Source organism: Psittacula echo, assembly GCF_963264785.1.
Source record: "Psittacula echo genome assembly, chromosome: 4".
NCBI classification, from domain to species: domain Eukaryota; kingdom Metazoa; phylum Chordata; class Aves; order Psittaciformes; family Psittacidae; genus Psittacula; species Psittacula echo.
The window spans coordinates 84,927,976-84,954,668 of NC_137738.1; the positions used below are offsets into that span (position 1 = coordinate 84,927,976).

The 26,693-nt window shown below is 36.2% G+C and overlaps 1 protein-coding gene across 1 annotated transcript in view; it reads left to right on the top strand.

Moving 5' to 3' along the window:
- CSMD1 (CUB and Sushi multiple domains 1) overlaps positions 1–26,693 on the top strand; it is a gene marked incomplete at both ends in the record, with an annotated part of 1,184,444 nt that overhangs the window by 307,575 nt on the left and 850,176 nt on the right. The gene's annotated exons all lie outside the window — the stretch shown is intronic.

Genomic DNA, 26,693 nt, shown 5'->3' on the forward strand with positions numbered 1-26,693 from the left:
GAAATGGACTAGTCCTACCTGCTCATTTCTAGATACAAGAATGCACTCAAATCCATACAGCACAAACAGCTTACACAGGTAGTCCAATTCCAGCCTACCTAGATCAGAACAAACCAAGTTACCAGGATTTTTCAGTTACTAAAGACTTGGCCAAGATTTGCTCTTTAGGAATGGTACTTTCAAAGACAGCCTTTCAAATGCCTGCATTTGATTCTTCTGCAGGTTTTACGTCACATCTTGCACATACCAAAGCAGTCAAAGATTATGTATTTTTAGGTGAGAACCAGTAACAACTAAGGATAAAAACAACTGTGCAAATTTTGAATTAATTTTAAAGTTGTGCAATAATTTAGGCTTCCTCTTACCAGTAACACAAAATCCTTTTTCTTATATTGTTTCATCAAACCACCTGATCATTGTGTTGACTCTCATTATTTGATTATGTTAATCAAAAATATACATACACATTTTGAAAAACTTTCTTCTGTGCCAGAGGCAAATTGTTTCTTCCTATGGGCAATCATAATATTTTTTTTCCCCCTCACTTCTAATCTTAACTAAGAACAATTAATTAATTCAGCACGCGGCTGATTTGAATTTATGACTGGAATTCTTAGGACAACAGAAAATATGAAGCATCCTCATCTAAACATGGTATTAATTAAAGTATCAGTCTGACAGAGGTCATAGGAGGAAACTCAAAAGTGTGGGAATAGCGTTCTCCAATGTGACAGACAAATGTAGACCTTGCTCCTCTATGATGTATTTTTTGATAGGTTATAGATAGTTAAACTGTCATAAAGTAACTACATGTTGTAACAATCTTTCGGGTACAAAATACATATAATAATATGCGTGACACCATGCAACTGTAATAAGCAAAGGAAAAAACAAAATAAATCTCTAGGCAGGCCAAGGCTAGTCTACAGAAAGCCTGATCCCTCTGGAGACCTGTGGTGATAACATTTGTCTATGGTGATAACATTGGTCTGCGAGATCCTGTAAAGAAATTGCTGGGCATTTTAATGTGTATTAAGGCTGAGCAAAACTAAGATTGCAGTTAAGTGCAAGGTGTTACTGGCTTTCAGCAGCCACAGCTCGACAAGGCCTAATGTCTTAGCCAGTAGTGATACGAATAGAAGGACTTCTTTTGTTCCCTATTTCCAGTTTAAATTGTTACCAACATCAATGACAATCTCCTTCTGACATATATCAGGTATATTGTTTGATATCATGGAATTGAATGGATGTTATAAATATAAGTTGTTGCTAGCCAGGCAAAACACATCATACATTGTCTTGTTTCACTTGGCCACTGTTACTGAAAATAATTGAAGGTTTGTTTAGACTGGGAGCTTTTTCACGCAGTATTCCTTTATCTGATCATTTTACCTGCCTTACCTACAGCTTTTCAAGAGGAAACTTAACCTTTCCATGGCTGTAACACATTTGTAGGTTCTGTAGGTAGTAACAAACTTTTAAAGGAATACAGAGAAGTATTCTGCTATAAATGTAGCTATATTATACACTGGATTCCAACACTGTATTTTAACATCAGAAGTTTTTAACTAAAAAAAAAACCAAACAAACAAAACAACAAACCCACCAACCTGCTTAAGTAAGTTTCCTTTTCCTGCTTATCTGGCTTTTATACACAGTTGTTTCTTACAAGAATCACTGGAAACCAAGCATCATAAACCAACTAACTAAAACAGCCTTTGCCCCAGCCACAGGAGGTCTGCCAAATAGCTAAGTAAGATCTATACAACAGCCATTTTAAAAATGTGTTCTGTCTTCTTCATGTATTTAGTGGGATAGAGACTTCTGAGAATGAGATTTGCTTTTGAAATGTTCTACCATGCTTTTGGCAAGATTCAAAAGATACCACAGGTAAAGCATCGTATTTTATTCTTACATCTACTTTACTACTGATTGGCAGTTTTTCCAAACATGAACTTAGATTTGCCAATACCTTAAACCCCCAAATTATGCTGCACAGTATTTCTTCCTCTATTAAACATGTATTTAGTGATGAAAGCCCTATATAGAATCATTGTGAAACTTGGTAGGTTTTTTTTCCAGAGAGTTACTAATAATAATCAAGAACCCAAGATCTACCCTAAGCATCTCCAAAATCTGCCTCAATTTTACTTCCAAAATTCACAGTTAGGAAACAAAGTTTCTATCTTAGAAAAACACTGAGGTAGTCTTTAAAAAAAAAAAAAAAAGAAAAAAAAAGAAAAATTTAGCTTAACCCCCCAAAAACTTATGTGAATATTAACAACCTATTACATGCAGCGTGCAATTTTCCTAACCATCTGTTTCACTCTGGGAGTCCAGTACATGACATTCTTAAAATCTCAATGTCCCTTTATTTTAATTTTTAGACAAGAGACTTAGCACAGATAGTTGTGCTATTGGGATAAATCATATACTTGGTTCCTTTCTTGAACAAAATTTTACCCATAAATACAAAATTGAGCTTAACAACCAATGTCTTGCAGAAAAAAAGCGACTTGCTTTTGTCTCATAACTTCATTTTCTTTCAGTCTTTCAATAGATACAAATACATGTTACTGTTTTCTATATGATTATGTCAAACGGTCTTTCAGGTTGTTTCTATCTGGTTAACTTGAAAAAGCAATTTAAACCTTCCTGGCATGTTCAAATGAGTTTTACTTGAAGCAATGTATACACTTTGGTTGAGATATTCTCATTATAAAGAGTGCAAGACCCATTTTCTTCATTGTCAGTAGTTGCTGGATATAAGCAAAGTTCCATATAGTTCTTAAATATGCATAATTTAAAAAAATTATAAATCTGTGGATCTGTTGCTATTGTATTTTGTTGTTTTCCCGGTGTCCATATCTGCCTTTAAATTTTGGACTGAAACATCTATAAAAGGAATTATTCATAAACTTTCGAACATGTTTAAAAGTGATTGCACACACTTTTCAATTCAATATGAAATTATGCCTTTTTTTTTTTGTAGAGTCCTTTCTAAAACTGAATGAGAAGTTTCTTTTGTAGTTAACCTGAGCTCAGAATATTTACTGCGCATTGTTTTTTAATGTCAGATGAAGAGAGAACTCACGTGTCTTTAACAAAAGCAGACTGTTTACTCATTCAAGGATTCTGTTCAGGGCTGTGTATTTGAATGAATTCCAAATCAGCAGTTCTATTGAGTTTCATGGCAATCGATTGCCTTTTATGTTAGATGAATGGTCATGTTCAAACCCCCCTTTTCTCCACCATCCTTTTTTTTCTTCCTGGCCCACCGCCTTAGATGCCATCACCCAAAGCTGTTAGTCCCAAACAAGATTATGTTTAATGGCCATCAGCCACTTCCAGTTTTTCACTGCATATAAATGACTGTATTAAGAATTGGAGATGTGATGTGAAGTTATATAAACGTGAACTGTGAAAGACTGAAAGAAGTCCAAATGTGTCAATTTCAAATGAGGCATATGAAAGGCTGATTGGCAGAACTTTTTTCCATTTACAACAGGAATGTTACTAATTGGAAAAGAGATTTTCTTTCTCTTTTTTTTTTCATGTGACATGTTTAGCGTCCATCTTAGGGAGATGCTCTCCCTTTAGAAATGCAGTACCTTTCCTTTTATTAATAATGTGCCTTTATATGAGCCAGCTTTACTGCACTGGAGAAAGCTTATAACAGCTCCATCATGCCTGTATTGGAGGGCAAGGACATCATTAATGTTTCAGCTTATTTTATGGAGTTGTTTCAGGAGACAGGCTATGTGTCCTTCACCTAATGTCAAGAGTCCTCATTTTTTAATATTTGCCACTCATTAGAATCCTTTCAGTGCTCTCATCAGCCCTGTAGGAACTTTGTGAAATCCTTTAAAGCATTTCTTTTGTGGCCGAACACTGGTATTCAAAAAAGACCATAAGTGGCTGCATAAGGCATTCATGAACAAGAAAATATGCTTTAAGCGACATTGCAAAGCTTTATATAAATATCACCTTTTCATTATCTGACACTAAGATAACTTGGTGTTAAAATCACAATTTCTACAGTTTTTGTGGTGTTGCCCCCTGTTCTGCATGAAGACTCCTTGTGTTATCAGTACCACATTCTGTTCAGTAATGGGCATACTAAGTACCTTGCTAGGACCTTCTGGGAGCACTCCAAATTTTAATCATAGCAATAATTGTGCAAGGTGATTCTTCTTATGATAGCTGCTTCATTTTGCTGTACAAACAACAGTCTTCATTCTTGAGCACAGGCATTCAAAGACCTCTAGACGTACCTCTATGATGAATGTTTAATTTTTTCTGAGAAAAGAAAAAATCAAGAAAATTCTGAGATTCATTGTGTTTTAAGGGTTGTTCTGACCTGATCACTCATTTGGGTTTATGGTAATGTTAAGGACCTGTTTATCTGAAAACAAATCAACATCTGTCTTAGTGGCACTGTTGTTTATTGCACCTTCATATAACTCACAATATCTACTCCATTTCTTGACAATTTACAATTCCTTCTTTAGGCTGGTAAGTTAAGGTCTCTTTCCTGCACTGCTTGAACATGGGTGGTTTCTCAAATGGGCGCATAGCGCTATGTGTAAAAATCAGCACTATGTTTTTCTCTTTGAGTCCTGAAAATCTGTTCCCTGGACAAATCTCTTCCCTGGACTTTAGATTTCAGAAGTATTAGAAAGGACCACAGTCCTGGCCTAGGGTTCCTGTAAATGGTGTAACTAACCTCCTGCTCCATCCTTCCTCCCTTATAAAATCATCCACTTTTTCTAGTGTGTCACTGCTTCCCCTGGAAACTCCTCACTGACTTCACCTTTGTTCTTATATGTGAACCTTCGTTCTCATCTGTAAAGTCTGGTGCTGTTCCTCAGTGCATCTAATTTCTGTTAAAGGGCCTTTGCTCAGCCCAGTCTTCTTTCCTCTGTGCTCCATTTGTTCTCTTCACCCCCAACCTGCTTTCTGTTCTGCCTTTGATGGTCCCACTCCACAGTGTAGGAATGGCAGCCTCCTTCCTGTGTGTCAAGCTCTCTCTCTTTAAACTCACTTTTTCCACTTCACTTCTGACTGAAATGGAGTTACACTGCCTCTTCTTGACCCAACTCAAACCCCATTATTTCCTACGCAATTGCAGACGCCTCAGTCCCAAGTGTTTTAAAATCATGAATAAATGCGTTAGAGGACATTAAATTGGTTTAAAGTAGTGATTTATAACCATAGAGAGAGACATCAATAAGTTTAAAGAGCCCTAAGAAAGCTTTAAGAATGGAACTAAATTTACTAAATTTAGATTTACTAGATTTAAGGATGAGAGCTTAGCCAGTGTTAGCCTCCACATCAGCACTATCTCATTCAACACTACCTAGTTTAGCATGAGCACAGCACATTACCTGGAATTAGCTATCTGGCTTTCCTCTTCCTCCAGTACATCATGCTTGATTTGGCCATAAAGACCATCACCAAAAAATCAGTTCCAATTGACAGTAAACCTGTTTTCTTTAGTACAGAAGCCTTACTACTCTGGAATGTGAGGTCACACGTTACAGCAAGTTCCACAACTCCGGTATAAACACAGTAAATCAAAATTTCATTCAAGGTCTTGCTTGACTAGAAGTTTCCAGTAAGGCTGTAACTTGACATGTTAGTGCTGGCAAAGCCAAAACTTGCTTTGTTTATGGTAGTTAAGATATAAAAGAGGAAAAAATAGAACAAATAAAATATGAATTATGGCTACATAATTGTTTTTGTTATGCCCAACTAGTCTGGAGCAGGTCGTTTGTTTGTGAGCTTTCCAAAATGCCGTGCAATTAAAGTGCTAAGGATTATTAACAAGAAAAATGCCTGACGGAAACTGAAATTCATTATTAACACAGCTTTCTTTTTTTTTTCATTTGGTGTCAGAACTGCTTAGGCAAACTTCCAATTTTCTCTTTTTGGGCCAAGGTTGTACTGCGATTATATTCAGTTTTACAATCTTTCTGATCCCATCCTATTGATCAGAGGTCAAGTACCATTTGATTAATATAAACCACAAAGATCTGAAATCAGGTGTAATCTTTTGCAAACATTCCTACTTCACTTAGAATTTACAGTAATTTTGCTGTCGCAATGCTAAGACACTCTTTAGACAATTTTTAAAAACTTAAAAGGCCAAGACTAGAAATTCTCATTAAATTAATGTCTATGACTCTTTCTTTTATGCATAATTTTGTGGTTATTCATGTTAAACATGTCCTTCATACTTGTGAGATGTAAGTTGGATCTATCTCCTTGTATGCAGTATTAAAACAGTTAATCTTTATTGATTTTCTCTTATGTAGTGAAGGGTTTACTATGGTGGTATCAGTGAACACTAGCTTCAGATCTCAGATACGTGGTATTATGTAAAGTTCTTTTCAAGGGGAACTGAGGACAAGGTCTTTGGGTATCTCATCATCTCTCTGATGTTTGCTGAAAGGAATCTTTGATTTACACAAGACAACTGTAAATGAATATGACTTACTCAAAATCATTAAGTTGATTTGAAGGCTATGAACCCACTGTCAAAGAGTGCTCAACTATTTTTTGTATTGGAGTTAATGGATTTTCTTTTTTTGCTGTCATGTTGTGAATCTACTGGTGATTTTTTTCATCACAGACTAGCCGGATAGTAGACATGCATTTTGGAGGCTTCAGAATGCAAGAACTGAGTATTTTTTTCTTATTTTTTTCCTTGAAATTTATACAAGAAAGTAAAAAATTAGAATCTTTCCAGAACAAAGTGTTTAATCTGCATTTATTTCTTAGTTTGTGTTGGTTTAATGTATATTTATTTTTTCAGGGAAAACATCTGAAATTTGGGGTTTTTTTTCATGTTGCTGGGCTGTAGACTTCACTTTGCTTTGCCTTTGGGGAGATCACGTATTCTTGAAAAAGAAATCTGAGTTTGGCAAACAAATAGACTATGGAACTGGCAGGGCCAACCCCAACTATGTCAAGGTTCAGAGTAAGCATGAAAGCTCAACTTTACAGACAGCTACTGGGAACATCTTCCTGTGGTTCTGCAACAGAAACTTTGGCTAGTTTATTATTCACAGAAAAAAAGTAGATCTTATGAAATAAATATAGGCTCTTTGGGAAAGCACATTTTAAAAATCAAAATAATCTATACTAAGCATTATTTTTACAAAGTTCTATCCGTGCTTGTGTGCTTATTCTAATAGTTAGGGAATACATTTGATATTTCATGTTTATTTGGTGGACAGAATGAGCTAAGTAAAACATTACCTCATGTATTCCCAAGCAGCTGTGCCTGTTGCAGCTTTGCAGTTTGTACTTCAAGAGCTGGTGGAACAGATGAATTGTTATGGGATTATAATCAGAGTGGTTTGAAAAACCAAGTGATTCTCTTTACTGGGGTGTTTCAGCCTAGGTTTCTCATGGCTGAAAGACAGTCACATCTTTTATTATCTCATTACCTCTATAGTTCTTGAATGTATGTGCATGTATATACTGGTTTTATTTATTGCTGCTCATATATGTGAAGTTTTTGTTTTCCAATAAATTGCTGTCACAAAGCAGTTGGTTGAACAGTGTTGAGGAAAGATTGTAGTCTTAAAGATTTACTGCTTAATTTGAAGCTCCAGCTGTGAAAGAAGATGTCAGCTTTTCCTGATGTAGTTTTGATGATAAAGCAGAAGGCAGAGGTGGCTAGCATTCAGAGTCTTCCATGGGGGAAATAACTTTCATCTCTTACGTCTTCTCATTAGAAATTCCATAAAAGCCTTTTTAAACTAACAGAACACCCCCCACCCCCTTCAGTTATGGTACACCTACTCCTATCGGGACCTTCTGTTGTGTTTTAAAACACCATATGTTTATATATGCTTGTTCTGAAATTTGCCCAAATTATCCCAAATTAAAAATGGGAATTAAAAGCAACCAGCTTCTGTTAGGTATTCTCCAAATCCAAGAAGCTCTATAAAGTAATCCAGTACTTGACATCCTCATTGATATTTACATCCCTATATAGTCCAGGTTAGCATCAAATCAGTTACTGTTTGCCACTTGAAGCAGCAGAATTAAGAAAGGCAAACTCATCTGCTTAAGCTAGATATCAGGACTAGCAAATTAATGCCATTCTGCTGTACATCTCATAGGAAGCTGATGCTATAGTGGTGCTCTGCTTCACTCCATGCATTGTGTTATGTGCAGAGTCACTTTGTTCTGTAGTTTCTGCATCATGAAACTCCTTTAATTTGATGTAAACAATAGTTTAATGTTCCCCTAATTACCTCTTATTTTAGCTCTAGCCCTGAACACATAAGTGGAAACACTGAGTTTCCAGAAGCCAGCAGCAACAGTTGGGGAGGCTTTTTAATGAAACAGAATCTAAGCTTGACTAGTTGGAGTACATTAGTTAAATAATTTCTAGTTCTCCCTCTAGACTTACTGAAGTTTTTAAGAGTGAACTGATGAGATTAATTCATAATTAGTAGCAACAAGTTCAAGTGCTTTAAGTTTCTTCAGCATACGAAAAAAAGGTAAATAACATAGTTCATCCTTTGGCCTATTTCCAGTTGCACTGCATTTTATTAAGGCCCAGATATTTAATTGTTCAGTTACTTCTTAATATAGCTTTATAATTATGTGTTGATAAAATCAGACAGTATTAATACTTTTCTGAGTTGTTTTTTTTTTAACTAACTGATCATTGTACTTGCCTTAGGAAACACTATGTTGTTTAGCTATTGTGCATATGCTGTATTATATTACCATAGAATGTTCATTGTTGTTAATGAGAAGCAGAGGGCTTTTTATCCTTGATATTGAGGCTGGATGTTGGCCTGAAGAAATTGTACATTGTAATAGAGAGAAAAAAATAGAAAAGGACAAACAGAATCAGTAGCTAGCTTGTGCCTTTTGTATTGTCTTTTTACCTAGTGAATAGGTATCATTTTTTTTTCTGTAGAATTTCTTCCATTAGCATCATTTTCAAAATCAATTTGTTGAATCTAAATGTGATGAAAATAATCTCCAGGCCGTTTCTAGTACAACAATTTATATAGTATGGCTGATCCCTGTTCAAACTAATAAGAATATCTTTGCTTTAGGAACTTTTTGAGACACTGCTTTGAGGAAAACACTATTCTTCAGTAAATCCGGTCACAATCCCTAGTGCACTGACTGAGAGTACTGACTGTCACAGATCTCCTCAAGGCAAACCTGTTGTTTATTAACACTCTGCTGTGTTGATTTCTGAATTATGCAACCTGAATTACAGAATTGTTCTCATGTTTTAATGATTTGAATGTTTCCTAGCTAGTATCTCTTACAGATTGCTAACAGGAAATACCCTAAAATTGTTACTTTTTAAACACTGCACATTTGAAATTATGACTGCATTTAAAGTATGACCTTCTGAAAGAAGTAGAGCAACAAACAACACTCACCCCTGCAAAAAAAAAGGAAAATAATTGCTTTTCTTTTTCAGACTCGTTTTATTCACATTCTATGGTGCCTCCTTCCCTTAATTCTGGTTCTTTGAGGATGAGGAAATTGAAACAGAGAGATAAGTGATTTGTTGAAGTTCACAGAAAGGTTTGATTGCAAAATCAAGATATAAATCTGAGAGGCCTGTTTCATAGTGCTGACCCTCAAGTATTAAACCACAAATAACACATTGCACTGAATTTGATATCTAAAAGTTCAATCTCCTCACCAAAAGAAGGGCTGTGAACTCTCAGGAGATCACAGTGCTGAACTTAGGGAAAGACAACTTCAAATTCATGCTGAAATCATAAAGGCATGGTTCAGTCAGATATTCTTCAAAACTTTTCAAAATATTACATCTCATAAATACACCCTCCTTTTTTTCCCCTGACCGCATTGCTATCTGGCAGCATTAAAGAGCCATAAACAATAGCCCAGCATAGGAATGGTTGTGATTCATGTAGTCCAACCTTTATGCTTTATGTCACTCACAATATGCAAAACCAAAATAAAGCATCGAATTAAATACTGCCTTTCTCATGAGCCATTTACCAGTTTACTGATATTGTGACCAATAAAGTGTGCAATGCATTTTCCAAGTGCAAAAGAAGACAGCCCTCTGCCAGTGAGCCCTTTTAAACAAGAATTTCCCCAAGATGCATGCCCTGCTTTTCTGGATAAACAGAAGCACAAGCCCGTTTGCAATGGGGACATCTAGTGATGCCTGGTCAGATTTATATAACCATCATTAACTTTTTTCAGTGTTGTACCCACTCACAAAGATTCTCAATTGAACTAGGAAATGTGTCCTTTTGCTTCCCAAAAGACACGGGAAGAGGCAGGAACCATTTCTCTAGAACAAAGTCTAGCTTAAAGAAGCACATATTTAATCCCATTGAATACAAAACCAAAAATCCATAGTATTTTATTTTAAAGAAATAATTCAAAATGTTCAAAACCTGTCAGTTATGGTTTTGAAACCTGGTGCAATTTTTTTTTATGATGCTGCAGTGTACTGGTGGGTATATTTATTATCTCAACAATACTTTTTTTTATTTCATCTGTACAGTTTTGTCTTGAATATTTGTACTTACTGCCTAGCATCTACCAATCTTTTCAGGTCATGATAGTATATAGGAATGCAGTAAATCAAGATGAGAAAGAACTGTGATACAATTTCCTTTGTGATTTATAATCAGCACAATTCTGATATTTAAATGTAAGCTATAGTTATTTGCATTACATGAAACTAGATTTTGTCTGACTGTTGTAGTCCACTGCTTTTCATTTTATACTGTGATGACACTGCTTTTCAGTTCATACTGTGGTGATCTAATATTGCTTTTAGGTATGTCGACATCCACAAAAGCTCAATGTACCTTGACATCCTCAAAGTACTTACATCTGGTTCTTTGACACAAACTATTGACTCACTCAACTCTGTGTATCATGCTGCTGCATGTTGTTCAGTGGCATTAGCAAAAGGTGTCCTGACACAGGCATCATTTATATTACCTGAGCTTGTTCAACATCAAAGAAATTTGTTGAGATTGGCATATAAAAAAATTCATAGATCTTTCATCTGAAATTGTGACCACACTTCCCTAGAATCACATCTGAGGAGAAGTTTGGAGGAAAGAAGGGAATGTAGGTGTCTTTTAATACATACAAAGCAATACTTTGTCATATGTGTTTCTTCAGCCATTTGAAAACTCTAAAGATGAACTTGAAGTGACTTTACAAAAACAGAGCTACCAGCCATTGCACCTTGGTAGTTACATTTGCTTATCGGCTGTAGTCAAGTCAGAGCAAGAACATAGAGAAGAGGCTGGGTATTCTCTGCTTTTACCTTCATTTCAAGGAATGCAAAAGAATAATTCAGGGCATTACATTAATTGATATCGTCATACTTTTTTTTTTTTTGCATCACATTCCAGGAACATGTTAACTTGTCATGCTGGTGACATGCAGTCACCAAAGCTTTTATTACCAGTTTCAGAGCTTGAGTTTTATATTGACACATGTAAACACTAACTTCAGATGTGTTTGCAGTTATTACTATCAGAATTGTTCCCTCCAACAGCCATCTGAGCAAATTGTTGATTTAGCTAGTTGCTACTTGTCATCCACAACTCAAGGAGTGTATCTGTAATAAATGTAAAAACTGTGATCAATCCAAAGAGTGATTTTAAAGTTTAAGCATTTGTCTATTTTAATACACATGAACAATCAGCAGCTGCGGAAGCAAACAATGTAAGCTGAGTAATTAGCTTCTATTGAGTTATTTGCTTAATTCTAGTAATTCTTACCATGACTTTCAAACATAAAAAACCCCTCCTTTTTAATTTGTCTGTATAACTTCAACTTTCACATCCATCATATTTGTTTGAAAACATCCCTCATCTTCATACAAAAAAGCAAGCGCAATTTACTGAATCATAAAAATTAAATTTAATAAAAAGTAAGGCCATAGATGATTTGATTTTACAATTATATGATTCCACAGTCATATTTGAATAGACACTTAAAGACCTATCCTATTACAGTTGAAGTCAACAAGACCTGTGGAAAATCAGCTTGATATGAAAATCAAAAAGAAGATACTATGATAGTTCCTTAATGTATATGGATATAAAAACATAAATGTAATGTGCATCAGTCTATGTCTATGGTATGATTTTCCTCAAATTAAAAGAAAAGTCAAAAACCTGGAAGAGGACTGGAAGTAAGCAAGTAATTGGGAATCAGAAAAAGCTGGGAATTAAGTGCTATCAGGAGGAAGGTGAAAGCCCCCCTCAGGAAATAACAGAGAAGCTATTAGTCTGTGCTGGCAAAATGTGCACTCTCTGTGCTGTGTCTCAAGCAGAAGATGGACTACCAAGTCCAGATTCCTTGCAAGCAACCAGCAAGTGGAGGGGGGAAGGATGCAGAGGCACCAGGATTAGATGCTGCTCCCTGGATAATGAAGCACATTGAGACTGCAGCAAGTGACGTGCTCCAAGTCTTGACGTTAGCAGACACACACAGGCTATTGAAAGAGTAGAACAGGGAAATAAGGAACAACAGATGCTCCATTTTGAGAAATGGGCTAGAAAGAGACTTAAAGTGCAGCAGACATGGGGCTCTGGTCTCCAGTGTGACGTGTGCCCTGTGAAGCCAGTCCCCAAAAGGTGCATTGAGAGAAGTTACAATGCCATTTCACTCACTACCAAACAAGTAGTAATTATAGTTAAATTTGAAGGATTGACCATTGCCAAGTTCTAAATAACTTTGGAGAAGTAGTTGGCACCTTCAGCTTCTTGTTTCCTAAGATTCAAACATGTCTAATATGTTACAACTCTTCTCTATTATAATATAGCAATTCATTAAACAAAATGAGAGAAATATTTCTAGGTTGTACATTTATGTTGAACAAAATGAAATCAAGTCAGCGTTTTGAATTGCCAATTTACGTGTTTGTTGTTGGAATTGCTAATGTCATGCTAATTATAATTAAATTGCAAAATAAACTTAAATAAATGTTCTCCCATGGGATGTTTTAGGTAATAATTAAGCATAATTTCTTCATCTTAAATTCCCAAATTAACTTCTGAATTTTTTTTTCTCTGTGTAGAAGCATGAGTTATATGTATATGTATTTGCTTTAAAAACCTTTGGTTTCCTCTAAAAGACATTTCAGAGGATTGTGCTGTGGAACTGCTAATTCTTTATGAGGGTGCTTATGTGTAAGATCCCATAAAGTTTCAGCTTACCATTCCCCCTGTTCATACCCTATGCAAAGTTGCTCTGAGTTGGTTTTGTGTTGCATTCATTCATAGAAAGCTTATATACTGCTACTTCTTTTACAAGGCCTATATTTTTTAATTTCATTACTGTCCTCACATTTGTGAAGAAGTTAATGGAAATATATAGATTTTAAAAATATTTGATGTTACTTTATCTTAAAAAAAAAAAAAAGGTAATATTTGCTCATATGTGAAGCGTTTGCATAAATAAATTAAAGACATTCTGGGGATTTGGAAGGTGTTTGACTCCATTTTTTCTCCATGGACAAATTACCCTGTTTTTCCATGCAAGATGAACAGCATAAAAAAAATCTTTTTTTCTGTTGTTTTCCTTTCATCTACAGTTTGTGATGAAGGTGCATGCTTTGCTTTCTGATCATGGAGGTCCCTGGTTTTGTCATTATAACACACTCAGTTGAGATTAGTCCATAAAGACTTCCTGAAACTTTCAAAGACAACCTCTGTCAAAGACAACCTTCTTAGCTAACTGTGATGATCAGTGACAATTCTCAAACCCGTGATACTCCAAGCTCAATGAAGTGTGTTTTTCCAATCAAGGAAACAATTGCTCCCATTACCTGCCCTATATGGCACCTTTGGGATTAACTGTGTTAGTTTTTTGCAGTGGAACTGTGAGGATTAAAGTGATTTTAAGGGATTTCTATGTGGGGCCCTGTTTTTGGAATTTTCTATCTGGGGAAATTCAGCATGGCAAAATGTGTCCAGCTTAAAACTATGGAATGAAGCTTTTAATTATGACTATTTTTATTATTACTATTATTATTCCAGGAGAAATCCTGGAATAATCATTCAGAGCGTTTATTATAGGCATTTTTTTGGCTTACAGCTCAGTTCAGTCAAAAGGTGCATATTGACCATGGTTAGAATTGCCGTAAATACATTGCCTGTATGGTTATCCAGATGACTTTATCTGCAGTGGCTTATTCATTAAAAACCAGTATTATCTCAATTTTTTTTCTTTTTTAACTGCTCATTTGCAAAGTAATCAAAGCAGTGAAACTGAAACTGTGGTGTCAGAGTACAGAAATACTGCTTATGTCTTAATCACCAGAAGAATAATATTCCTTATATTTAATACAGTATGCATTATATCAGATAGAAGTATATCTGTGAACTGTATAGTTTATTACCAGCATAATTTCACAGTATAAGAAACATGAACCATATTTTCACTTCATCTTAGTATCTTTATACATCTCTTCTTTTTTTTTACATTTCAAACTAATTACATTTTGCTACCCTAATTACAAAATAAAAAATAAAAAAAATAAAAGCTAAATGCAAGAGTTCCTTGGCCAATGCAACCTTTCTGTAAACTTTCATATTATTGAGGTTAACAGAAACTATTACCTTGAAAACTTGCTCATTCCCCTGCACCGATATAAGTTGAAATAGAGCCCAAGGGAAACAGAAGTCACAGAGCAAAGCTTTATAACCGCTTTGTGAAAACGCAAACAATAAAGAAGACTCATTACTACAGATAAAACAGAATCAATTCCTAGAGGAGTTTTTGTAACAGTTTTGGGCAATTGCATTAGAAAGTTACTCTGTGTAACAAGATGTTGTGACTTTTATATTAACGAAGGGCATTAAGGATATTCTAATTATGGTGTTTGGTCTAAAAAATTAATTCAAGATTTAAAAATCTGAGATGTTTGAAGTAAGTGTGACTGTAGCCTCCAGTCAGACAAGATGGCGACTAAACTTTTTTGTTAAAAGAAATATTATGAATGCTTCTGAATTTCATTACTGAGGCTGTGAAATACCGTATGTGTTCAGGAGGAATTGTTGATTCTTTGTAAGTATATAAATTGTTTTACTAAATGGATTCTCCAGTGATGCATAATTCTAAATATAACTCTGTGGCCTTGCACCTCTTTTACTTTATCACCAGGCCACGGAATTCTTGCACAGAAAGGCTCATTCTAAGGGTATGATAAAATTCTCCAGTACGAGTTTGTAGAAGTTTTAAAATGCTATTTGAATAGTGGGATTCTGTGGGTAAGAGTATGGCACGAATACTGACCTCAGTTTGGCCAGTCTCCTGACCAGTCATATAGTCTGTTGTCCTGAATTGAACCCCATTTCTGCTCCACTGACAGGATCACCACCGACTGTGATGGGAATGTACAAACCTACATTCAGACCACACATCTGCATGTTTCAACCATGAACCACATCCTGCCCTAATTTTTCTTACCAACATGATATTTTCTCTTGCTTTCCGTTTAGAATATTTCCTGTCAGCCACTGTGATGTGTCAATGATGTCTTTTCTTACCACTAACACAGATGTGAACTAAAATCTTGAGTCCTTTACAAGAGGGCATTAATAGTATGCAAGCAAAATGTTTTTTAAGAAATTTGTAGGAACTGAATAACTTCTCTCCCACACACTTATTTATCAGATTTAGCTAGCACATTTAGCTGACACTTCTTAGAGGACTATTTCAGGCAGACAAATAAGACAAATATAAATTTTTGTGCTTCATTTTCTTAGGAAATAAACATATTAACTTATATTATTATATTATACTAACTTATAATAATTAACTTTTATTATATTTCTTTACTTTTCTTATTAATCAGCCCTACTTTCCATTTCTGCCTGACAAGTAGGTATTACATATTCATGTATGTATATTACGTCATCATTTTGCTGAAGTGTTCATAGACTTGTAACCATTCCTCTTCATCAAATCCCACTGAAAGCAACTGATATTGGGGAGAAAATATATCTGTTCACCTTGTTGAAAATGTTTATGTTGCATTTTTGCCTCATAAAATCTCACTAATTCTATTAGTGACAGCACAATATTCAGGGAAAAAAAAAAAAAAAAAGGACCAAAATGCAATAGAAATAAATCAGTGGGAAGATGTGGACTAGTGTTTTTCTCAGGAATTACTTCTTGATGTCTCATGTCCATGCTTTCTACTGACAAGCCCATGGAGCAAAAGTAAATAATTTCTTTAAAATATTTTTCTGAGCCACGTACAGCTCTGCCTGCCTAGAAATATATAAAGATGTTGAAATATGCCATAGGTAAGGGCATTATTCATATTAGATAAGATATAATATATATTTATTACTTCTGCTGTTTATTTATTTACTCAGGACAGGTATCATTCAAGAGAATCTCCGGCTTCTGTTTTTTTATTGTTAAAATCAAGGCGCTTGTCTCCAACTCAGGCATAAGGAACATCACTCAGAGCAGCAGGACAAAAACTGCTTAATCTGTTATTTCTAGCCAGGAAGTTCCAGCAGAACTATTTTTCAGACTTTATAAATGCTGTTTATGTGTTTACTTTCCAAGCATTTCTCTCTTTCCTTATGCTACATATATATATATATTTATTTTTAATTCTTATCAGCAATGCAAATAGTTTCTGTGTATTCTGTGATGATCTTAAGGTCCTTTCCAACCTTAACTATTCTATGATTCTATGATTCTATGATTTATTTCAAGTCCACGTCAGTAATGTAAGAATGCTTACATTATTGCAACTTTATTTCAGGAGTGACTAATCAAAATGCTTGATATTGAATCAGGACTGGTACTTGTCTATATATTCCAGCCAAGCAAGTTACAATGTTCTATGCTCAATTTCCCAGTTAATTATAGCTTCTTCTGGGTAAAAGGTCTGTACGTGTAACGTGGTTGCTTATGCCAAATAGCAAAACTCCTAATTAGGTAGGCCTCTCAGGAACCTGATTTTCCTTACTTGTATATCTGCAAAGTGAAATATTTGGTGGGGTCAACAGTATCATTTCAGCCCACTGTTTGATGTCTGCTTTGAAAAACATACTGCAACAGGCTTTTTTCAAAGCATCAATAAACAGTGGGTAAAGAAGGAGCAGAACAGTTTAATTACTGTGTTGGAACAATTTACCTATCAATTATTTGACATCTCATTTTAACTTCTTTTTCCAGAATTTAAATCTAATCATAAGTTTTCCAGGGCTCTGAAGGCATGGTTTGGCCTTACTGTCTGTACCAACCCTCACCAGGGGCCAGCCCCCAGCACAGCCTGTGGTGCCAGGAGCCCCATTTCAGCTATGAGAACTATGCACATGGCCAAGAATAGCTGCTGAGGTGGTGAACGAGCATAGTCAGCACCCATGCCCTCTCAGCTCTTTGGCTTTGAAACATGTCTGGTTCCCTTCTCCAACACGGCTGATCAGACCAGGATTTTCCACTGACCCAAATCTGCATAGAAACTGGATGTTTAAAGATCTCTGGGCCAACAGCAGCTGGTGACAGAGTGCATTGTCAATTAGTCCAAAATACTTATTGACTTTAGAAGTGGCTGGGTTGTTTCAAAATTCACAGTCCCACCCCAAGATTGAGAATGCAAGATGCCATCCTGCTGCCTCTCACACACTATGCCACAAGTCAGACCATGCGTGAGATTTCCTGTATGATAGCTGTTTTCTCTTGACTTCCATGTATCACAGAAGTATGTCCATGTCCATACAAAATCTGATTCCAGGAGTAGTTTTAAAGCTGGTGAACTAGTATCTTTGTGAGAGGTAGGTTATGTTGTTTCCCCTAATCAACTGCGTGAGTGCCCAAAGCACTCAATATCCAGCCCTCTGGATATGTAGTCTTCTTAGTGGAATTCAGTATTGGTTTAAGCTGGGTATTGCTGTTAAATGTAGCATAGCTAATTAATTGAAAGGACTTTTGTAGAGAGCTGTTGTAGAGAGATGCTTTTCTTAATGTTGACTGACTTGACTCTGATTCAAGTAGCTTAAGTTTGCTTTTCCAATGGGTGCGTGATTTTAGAGCATTCCAATACGCTAAGGTCCAGATAGTGTCCTCTCAGATAAATCTTCAGGACAATTAGTAGATGACTGAGAGGCAGTGAAGCATGGAAACTGGCTCAGAAGCCTGCTGTCTTTATAATTGTGGGGGATAAGAACAAACTCTTTCAGTTCTGGACAAATTAATGATTTTTGGAGATTAAATAAATGTATGTATTTTAAGGCAACAGTCTTATCCTAAATGGCCTCTCTGAAGAAACCCTCTTTTGTTCCATGCTTTAGTTTACTCTTATATTACCACAGATTTAAAAAAAAACAAAAAACAAAAAACAAAAAACCAAAAAAAAAAAAAAAAAACAAACCCCAAAAACAACCAAAAAACCAAATCAAAGAAACCCATCCCAAAATAGTCTTAGTCTCTAGGTGTGACATGAATTCCACAATTAAACTGTCTGGCCCCAAGGGCATTCAACAGAGCCTTTCAAGCCTTCTGGCAAGGAAGACACTTCTAGCACTTGCCCTACCCCTATGCTGTCTGCAAAGGGTGCAGAAATGAAGAAGCCACAGAGCAGGTAGGGTGAGTCTCAGGAGGCAAGACAGGGGCTCATTCTCTCAGTCACACAGGCCAAGCATGCAGAAGCAAACACTCTTTGTTATCTGGTGGTGCTGGCTGTCATATGAAGGTACAAACTGAACTTGGAAGAGTGACCGCAAAGTTCGTGAGCCCAGAAGTTCAAGCCTGATTCCTTCATGCATGATACTTGTCATGAAGTTTTCTCCTGGGAATTATTAACATGGATCAGAATGTTTTGCAGACAGCATAGAGAGAGGGCAAGTGCTAGAAGTGTCTTCCTTGCCAGGGAGCCTAAAAGGCCCTGTTGAGTGCCCAAGGATAATCCATCTATGTTGCAGAAGACCGCAGTCTCAGCCCTCTGGAAACACACTCAGGACCAAAAACAGGAACACAGATGGAGAGCTGTCCAATGCTGCACTGCTGCCTCTGATGAAACAGTCTGCACATCAACCAACCTTTGTCTCTGTGTCAGTGGCACATTTTCTACAAATTCCCTATATCATACTATTGTAACTCGTGCTCAGATACACTGAGTTGCTCTAAGTTGTTAAACAAATAATTATTAAAGTAGTTCACCTTTTAGAGAGATTTATTTTGTTCCAGTACTGCATATGTCAGTGTTTTCCAATATTTTTCAAACGTAATTCTTTCTTGTAAGAAGACATTTTACTAAACAAAATCTTCTAAGCTCTTCCAAGGTTTTTAGTTTTGTCCCTTAAACATGTAACGGTACACCATTGCCCAGTAGCATCTTGTTGATGCAGTATCACCAATGTTGTAATTAGTCTTTCCCAAAGCAAAAGCTCTAATGTCAATCAGAAATATATTTTGGTTGTTAAACAATGCAGATTCACTGACAGATTTTAGCTGCCATTTTTTCCCTTGGAAGTAATCTGCACTGAAGAGCATCCTTTAAACCAGATATATTAAAATCAAGGAGCCTTCTGTCTTCCCCACTATCAGTCAAAAGCTTCATATCTACAGTAGTCAAATCAATGAATAAGACTCATTTTAATCTGTATATTTTCACTTAGATTCAAGCTCTGCTAAGGCTTGTTAGAGAGAAACCTACTGTAATCAAACTGTGTAACAATAACACATTTTTCTTTGCTAACAACGTTATTTGAATACATTTAACATAATCCAGGTTAGATAAGAGTTTTGAAATTTACTTAAAATAAAGATTTTTTCAAGGTGTGGTTTCATGCTGAATCTAGTTCTGCTGTGATTAAAAGCCTGAGTGTGTATGCAGTAGGAAAATTAAACCTTATTGAAAAATGTAAAATGGACTTTCTTATTATGCTTCTGGAGCTCTTTAATTTCATGCACTGAAGCATGGACAGAAAATAATGAGCAGTATTTAAAACCCCAAATTGTTTTATTCATCATCACCTTTGCATTTCTAATTTTCATTGAATCTGGTGTTGCAGTGTCTTAGTGATAGCAGCTAATTTTAACTATTTTAATCTTACTGGCTCTGTTTCCTTTTTGATCCTTCCTTGTGCTTAGCATGTGTCTGTTTTGTTGTACACACAGAGCTTGTTGACAAAAGGTACAAACTTACATCCTTACACTTACTTACTACCACCATCAGGAGTGCACATTGCCAGGCTAACTATTCATAGCAAATCTAACAGTGGATGACAGGAAGCACTTCAGCTTGTGCAGTCGGGAAGGTTAACTGTTGTATTCAAAAGTTTATATCCTGGAGGCCTTGTGGAAAATGCTGCACAACCAATACTGCATATTTCTATAACATAATTGCCATGATGTAACAAAGCCTGTCTTATTTGTCTTGCAGTTTAACATCTAGATACTTGCCTTTCAATTCTACAAGTGCAATATATATGTATATATATTTTTTTTATTCAGTGAAATAATCACGTCCTTCATATGAATTAGAAAATTAATCACTGAGCGGTATTGTTGGTTTTATGCTAGGGCTTTTAAAATGCAGTAGTTATGAGAAAAGAAGAACAGCATAATATCACATCATTAAGTTTTAGAATTAAAATGAAAAATAGGCACACTAAAGACAAGAATAGCAATTTCTTAAGTGCTGCAATTTAGTTAGTGGCATGGTATATATGCCTTATGTTGTTAAACAGAAATTCAAAGGGCTGACAAGGTCAAGAGGCTGAAAGAAACACAAATCGCTTTTCACTGGCAAAGGCAGCTCTTGCACATACAGACTGTTAGTCTTCCGGCACAGCTCTGCGCTGTGCTTTGCTTTTATGAAATATTCCCATTTGGTGAAATGCTAATTTTATAAAAGGTCACACTGGAGATTTTATTACATTAAATAACATTTAAATACTTCTCTGTACAGCGTAAAGGTACAGGTATTTTGTGAACTATAGCATGAGTTACTTTATAAATCTGTTTTCTGATTGAGTATATTTAACTTACCCAAATAAAATAAAAGAGAAACAATCTGTCTATAGAATAAGTGAAACTGGAATCAAACAGGAGAATAAAAAAGCTTTTCTCTCTCAAGTAACCTCTCCCTCTCTCTGTCTTCTCCCCTTGCTCCTTCTGTTTTTTTAAGGGAAAAAACCAAAACAAACTCACACCTTAAAATCATTATTCACTATCACATAAATAAGAGCCAGTTTTGACACTACTGAATGCTGTCAACTCTCCTAGCAGAAGACAGCTTCCAGTGATCAACATAACAATGGCTTCATAAAAGTTCCCTCTTGCCTATTTAAACAGTAAAATAAATTTAACCATATCTTACCTTGAAGAAGGTAAAAAGGTACAATTTGAAGAAGATATCAGCTGAAGAAGATACTTATTTGAGGAAGATATCAGTTACATTATCACTGTGATGCATCAAATACATACCATTTCAAAAAGCATAAGATCCAGGCATACATCTTACTAGTTTTCAGGTATTTCATAGGACCTTGTTACAATGCACAGAGATTTGAAATATTGCTTAGAAGGCTTATCTATAAATCTGCAATATATCCAAAACTCCAGAACTTAGAATGTTGTTTCTAAGAACTTAATGTTCTAATTCAAACCTGCTAAAACGAAGGAAATACTGTATTAACTTTGATATAGGCAAAAAATACAGGCTACAGCAGATATTCAACACTGATTTACTGCAGACTTTGCAACTTTTTGTATCTGAATAAGACTGAAGAGCATAGAGTTGTGCAGTGGATGCAGGTCCACACCAGGCAAGACTGTAGGTGGCTAAAAGCTATTTAGTTGTACATTTTTAAATGCCAAAGGTATGAAAATGCCTACCCAGCTGCTGCCTGAAACCAGTGAAGGAAAGTTAAGTCTTCTTGTCTGACCTGAAAATTTGTCATACAGCTATGGTTCAAGTTAGCCCACGCAATCTGGTCTGATCTTTTTATGCTTTAAGATAGCATCTTCCTAAATTGAGAGCCTGTATTCTATTTACAGCCAATAGAAGTGAGTAATTTGCTTCTGAAAGCCTTAAGAGGGTGATCATCTCTACCAGAATTTAGAACTGCAGGAATGCTCTCTTGGTTTTTCAGTTTCATACTTTTCTCTATAAAATACGTAAGCATCCATCTCCCCTCATTTTGCATTTTGAAGCTTTATCACTACACAGCAAAGAATACAGTGTTTGTTGTTCTACAGCTTTCTGTAAATTAAACAGTTACTGTTTACTGAACTGAACATTCTTTATCTGCAATAAACACTGTGAATTGGGACTCTGGGCTCTAGCCCTTACTTCAGGATTTCTGTAGATTTTTATCAAACTTTTTGTATCCAATCTCTTTTTATATAAAGGCATACAGGAGGAACTCTTAAAGCTGTGAATGTAAGCCACCCACTCCAGATGGGGGACTAGCCTCAGGGTTATTGCAGAAAAGACAGGCATTAATTTTCTGGCTAATTCCGTGTAATGCTCACAGGGGATTTCTGGGTTCCTGTGTTGAGGAATGATGATGATTTTTGTATGAAACAGTAGCTATACAATGTACATATGATTTCTGTGGAGGAAAGGATGGAAGCCAGAATCCCTTCAGCTACCTGGCTTGCTCCAGTTGTTACTGGCATACAAACCCATGCATCTTCAGATCCATTCTGAGCAGTGGAATGGTTTTATCTGAAAGCAATAAAAAATATTTCTGACTAGTTCAGAACTTTGTTAATGGAGTTATCACCCAAGAATTAAAAGAACTGGGTTTAAAACACCAAAGACAAAAAAAAAAGACAATAACAAGTCTCACACAGAGATTAGTGTTACTGTGATTGAGTTACTGTGTACTCAATGTACAGCATTGAGTTGCTGTGTACATCACTAGCTTCCCAGAGAAAATACTATCTATAGGAGATTTTGTCATTTAGTTACTTGAGTAGCAAGGATATCCTTTTGGAGTGACTCAGACATAGCCATTCTTATCACATGACATTGCAAGGATCCTTGGCTATGAGGAGGTTTAGGATGGAGAAACCTTTCCCAGACAGTTAACTTCCTGCATTGTTTTCTGTTGATTTACGGAACAGAACTTCATAACTCACAAAGAGTTATAAAGCAGGTATATTTATTGCGGCACCGGGTGCGAAGGGGATCGCTCCTCCTAACTCGCACACCGAGAGCTCAAGTTAGATATTTATTACACACAAACATACATATTCATCAGATTTCACAAGCATAGAAGGAAATTATTACAATTAGTTCCAAGAACTCATTAATACCATTCCTCTCCCCTCTACACCTGTGTACTGCCATCTGGTGGTCTTGGGCCGGGGTCTTCTGGATGAAGTAAGAGGTCTTCCTCGCTATGCACTTTTCACCCTTGGCACAGTTTCCCCAGCTGGCAATCTTAAGTATTCTAGAGACTAGTTGAAACAAGTTCCTGTCAGACATTCATCTTCTTGAGGGAAAAGGGTCCCTGATTTTAAACAATGTGTTTCGGTTACCTAGTCTATTCTGGGTTATAGTTCAACTACAAGACTAGCAAGAACAAGAAAATACCTGTTCCCTATACTAAGTTAAGGCAATCAATACATAGTTTGAAGAAAACTCTTAACCCTTTCCTTAGTCTGTTACTATTCCTCACATCACTGTCATCTTCAGGTTTGAGGCATTTAACTTTCCCTGTGTAACACACAAAAACCTTAGATGCCTAATGCAGCTGCATTTTGTCTTAGGGATCACACACCAAAACCAGGTCCTGCAAAGCTAAGAAATTGAAACAGAATGATTTTGAAATAATCACAACTGTAAAGAAAAAATATTGCCACTTAATAGTTTAGGATTTACTTATTACAAGCCTATTGAAAAATGCTTTAAATATATACATAAAGGAACTAAAAGCTAGTTCTAGAAATGATTGAAGTAATAAATGCAGTCTAGGCTAATTTATGCTGTTTATGTGAGTTCATGTTTTACCTAAAACTACCTTAGGACACTCTGCTTCTTTATGCCTGTAGAAATGTTTATACGTTGTGAATGACTCAGTAAATTGAGGGCATTGAAAGACTATTCCTGTATTAGCAAGTAATTAGGTGGAATAGTGGCAGACTATTAGAGAGAAGTGGCTGATGCTGAGAGTCCTGCACCTTTGCATTGTATAAGGTCAGGGGCTTTGCTTCAAGTTAGATTTAGTCTGGCTCCTGGGCAAAAAGCTTCTACTAAATATGACGCAAGGTTCACTGAAGACAGAAAGTGTATGTGCACACTGGATGAGTCAGTGATGGTGTAGCTAACAGGCTGGTTTTTAACCTAATGGCCCCTTGAAGCACTGGGAATATCTAGTTCATGTACATCAAAACTGCTCAGAGTTCCAAACCTACACATGGTAAGTGGAGAAGATGACAGGCTCGCAGCAAAATCGCACTATTTCTCTGACCCTATTTGCTAATACAGCCAGTGACATAAAACACAGCTGGGCAGCATCACATTCCTCAGTAAATGCTGTTGCATTAGCTTTTGAATCTTCATCATAGAATCATAGAATAGTTAGGACTGGGAAGGGCCATAAGATCATCTAGTTCCAACCCCCTGCCATGGGCAGGGACACCTCGCACTAAACCATGTCACCCAAGGCTCTGTCCAACCCGGCCTTGAACACCGCCAGGGATGGAGCATTCACAACTTCTTCGGGAGCATTCTTGAGGATGCTGGTGCATAACAGAAAAGTGAAATCCACATTGCCATAAAATACCTAGAAAGTAACTGGGAAAAAAGTTCAGTATAATCTTTGAACATGAGTTATACATGAGTGTTATATTGCTTGTGGGTTGCATACCATCCACACAGATTATTGTTCTATCTTGTATTTGTTACAGGTATTTTATGTAAGAGCTATATATAACTAGTCACAGATATGTCAACATGTTTCAACATCCATAATGTTTTACTCTAAGGTATATGGAGTTTTGACTTAAAATATTATGTCATTTAGATTTGAAATATGGATTTAAATTTACTTATGGCTTATTTTCAGTGGAGATAAAATCATTGAATCATAGAGCCACAGAATGGTTTGGGTTGGAAGGAACCTTAAAGATCGTCTAGTTCCAATCCCCTGCTAAAGGCAGAGACACTTTCCATAGACAGGTTGCTCAAAGCCCCATCCAGCCTGGCCTTGAACACTCTCAGGGGTGGGGCAGCCACAGCTTCTCTGGCAACCTCTCCCAGTAAAGAATTTCTTCCTTATATCTGATCTAAATGTACCCTCTTTCAGTTTAAAGCCATTCCTGTTTGTCCTGTCACTACTTGCTCTTATAAAAAGTCCCTCTCCAGCTTTTTTGTAGCCCCACTTAGGCAATGGAATGAGCTAAAGTCTCCCCGAAGCCTTCTCTTCTCCAGGATTAACCTATCAAGGTTAAATTGTGAAAGTGTTAATCTATACTTCTTCTTAATAGACCCCTCACTGAAATCAATACTGGTTATCAAGTAATAGCAGATGATTTCACTGTAAATCCATTTAAATAATAAAATAGCAAAGTTCTTCAAGGTAGCTCAGGAAGATCACAAGGAGAAAAAAAAATCATAATAATAACTTGCCTGAAAACTAATTATGAATTAACTTCCATCGGCTCAGCCACCTTCATGAAATAGTGTGAAGGCCTTAATAAACAGAAGGTTAGAAAGAGAAAACCAAACACCGAACATTAATATTTAACAAAGATACAAAACAAACTAAATGAAGCTATCATTATCAATCATGAAAATTACAGCTTTCTTGCAAATTTTGCATAAATGTAGAAAGGAATGATTGATGCTAGAAACTTGGAAAGATTACCTAAACCTTGGTGCATCGCTTTATTGGCAGACAAAAACTATTCCATTTTGGTGGTAAAGCATGTTCCAATGATTAAAAAAATGCAACCCAGTAGAACCAGCAGTATTGACATTATTTTACAGTAAACAACTAGGGACCTTTTCAAACCACTCTCACAAGGTCCCACAATAGTAATATCAACTCAATCCATGAATAGAATACTTTAGTCAGACACTTCAATTTCAGAATTAGAAGAAATGTTTAGTCTGTCACATACTACTGAAGTGTGCAGAGTCTAGGTTAGAGATCTCAATTCTCATCACAATTTAAACAAACTTTCTTCTATACCTTTCCTTTGCAAACCCACTCACTTGTCTGTCTACCTCCTAGAGTGCATTCATGGGAGTTATTCAGAGATAATATTCAGATAAAAGGATTAATGGTTTGAAGTGAGTAATTTATCTTGATTGTAAAATAGGATTTTACAGCACACTAAAGAAATAGTTCTGATTTTCTATTTACTGAGAGAAAATATTGCACCATTATGTAAAAGAGATGTATTAGAATGAACAGTGAAACTGGCTACACTGCCATCAGATCCATAGACATCTTTTTCCCCCTGAGGGTACTGGATAATGCTGAGCAGGGCTTGGTAGGCATAGGCCAAGCCCCAGCACGTTGCAGTGATTTGTACCTCTCCAGTATTGCCAGGACAACCGCACACCTTGTCCAAGTGTTCTATTAGCTATTCCAGATTTTGCATTTGTTCAGGAGGGAAGTTCCAAAGCAGTGGACGGGCCCACTGGCCTAGGTACTTGCCCATACTATCCTACACACCCTGATACTCATGACTGTCCAGCC